The sequence below is a fragment of the Ambystoma mexicanum genome, chromosome 5p (assembly GCF_040938575.1).
Source record: "Ambystoma mexicanum isolate Mex_15411 chromosome 5p, UKY_AmexF1_1, whole genome shotgun sequence".
NCBI classification, from domain to species: domain Eukaryota; kingdom Metazoa; phylum Chordata; class Amphibia; order Caudata; family Ambystomatidae; genus Ambystoma; species Ambystoma mexicanum.
In genome coordinates, this window is record NC_090930.1 from 754,818,049 (window position 1) to 754,820,210 (window position 2,162).

The 2,162-nt window shown below is 37.9% G+C and overlaps 1 long non-coding RNA gene across 1 annotated transcript; it reads right to left on the reverse strand.

Annotated features, from left to right (window-relative positions):
* Positions 1-436: 436 nt before the first annotated feature.
* LOC138481706 (uncharacterized) lies at positions 437-1,507 on the reverse strand. The gene is made up of 3 exons (XR_011274343.1): positions 1,423-1,507; positions 1,244-1,318; positions 437-578 (listed from the first exon to the last, which is right to left on the reverse strand). It is a non-coding gene; the product is annotated as an uncharacterized lncRNA (long non-coding RNA).
* Between the last annotated feature and the right edge of the window lie 655 nt (positions 1,508-2,162).

A 2,162-nucleotide genomic window follows, 5' to 3' on the forward strand; every position in this document is an offset into this window, starting at 1 on the left:
CTCACTGAGGGCACACACTGAGCCAGGTGAGTAGTGGACGCTACAGTTTTAAATGTATTTTAACATTTTGTAGGTTTGCATGTTTAATAAGTCTTTGAAGGGAACACTCATATGGAAATAGTCTGTGGGCAGGTACCATAAATAAAGTTTTTCAATTTTTGGGGAATAATTCAATTGATATTTCATTGCATGTCTTTTCTTTTTTACACAATCTTCTTTGGTTTATACATGTGTAACTTTAGATTACTTTGTGAGATACTCAAATAGCTCTAAACAATGGGAGCCTTACCAAACACACACTTCCATTGCGTCTTTTTAAAATGGAAAAACAGTAAATGTTCCACAATCAGATGCGCTGCCAACTTATATACATAGAGCAAAAAATAGCTATTAGAAATTATAAAGAACGCCCATGATTCAACAAAAGATTATTATGTCTAGATGACACAGTCATATGTCATATTGACGTTTGTTTAATTGAATTGATTGTCCATGTTTCCAAGATTTTTATGCCAAGATGACAGAGTCATATGCCAACACGTGTTTCGACCGCCACAGGTCTTTTTCAAGGCAAAACTCTGTTCCAAAAGAAAATTTCCAACAAATACATAAACATGTGTATCATCATTTGCCGACCGGGTCAGAAAGCACAGGAAACAACAACAAACCATAAAATAAAATATACGTTACCAAATACATGATGTCAGAAGTAACAACACAGAATCATGTTACCAACAGCACATAAAAAGAAATCAAAGTAAGTGTGGGCAACTTCAAGCTTGAATACACATTACTAAATCATCTGTTGTGCTTTCAAAAATGACATCTAAATTTGGCATGCATTGCCCTAACTCATGCAGTAAATTCATGCGTGCCACCACCTAGAGCCCAGTGCCATCAGCAGGAGCACCTCTTCCCCGCACCCATAGAGCCAAATGTGTGCAAATGTAAAGCCCGTTAACTGGTGTGCAATTTACAAACTTGTCATAACTACTGTGTTGATACAGCATCCATAACCACAATGAACGCATTTCACCAAGTTGGTGTTTAATCTGCAATTACCCAATGTATGTTCTAGCAAATGCATGTCCCCTTAAAATTGCGCCGGAACATTATTTTTGTATTCTGGTTGATTTCCTGTGTATGGATGGGAAGAGCAAATAGAAATGCATACTCCATTGAAAACAGGGGTCTCAAAAACTTGAAATAAAGTGAATCTCAATGGTAAAACAACAAGTATTACCTGCACTCGTTACATAATTTGAGAAGTCCAGGTGACATTTCATATTGATATGCAGTCTACCATAGGTGGCATTACCTAATAGGGAGAACCATAGAGAATAAAAAGTTGCGCAATAGAATTGCCCTATGGTTCGATTAATATCCTGAACGCAAAGGAAGAAAGAAACACATTTAACTTACATGTACCAAATCTCGCCCGCACCCATGCGTCCCATGGTCAGTTACGATGCAGGCGCGTCGGTGTTCTGAATTTATAGAAGCCCCGGACATGGGAAGCAAAGAGGAAAGCACCTAAAAAAGTCATGACACAACTGTCACGTGACATTAGTCGGTCACGTGACAGTTCCGAGTGATACAGTGAATAATACCCGTTGAAAGTAACCTTTGAGCGCTTGATGCAATCAAAGGCGATTGTCACAAATAAAGGCATGCAAATAATAATTCGAATGCTGATGCAAATTCACATTATGAATGTTCCACATGTAAAAATATGTCATGAATTCCCATACCGTGTATTTACGTGACACTTATCCGTCACGTGATTATTACTATTTGGAAATGGAAAACATTGCAAAAGGATTTAACCTGTGGTGTCGAGCGGTTTTTAAACTCATTCAACGTTGCAATAAATAAACAATAAATAAACTGCCACGTGTCCCTAATCACCCATCATAATAACCTGAGGTGTGTACATGTGTGGTGGTGTTTTCTTTCATCAGAATGCACAGTAATACTTATTGTATGCCCTCACCTCTGAGTGTATGATATTGCTCAACATTAACAATAATGCGATAAGGGTCCTGATGTCCTTCTTGTGAATACATATGGACAATAGCTAAATGCTCATCAACATGCACAGTAATACTTGTTGTATGGCCTCACCTCTAAGTGTATGATGATGCTCAGCATGAGCAATGATG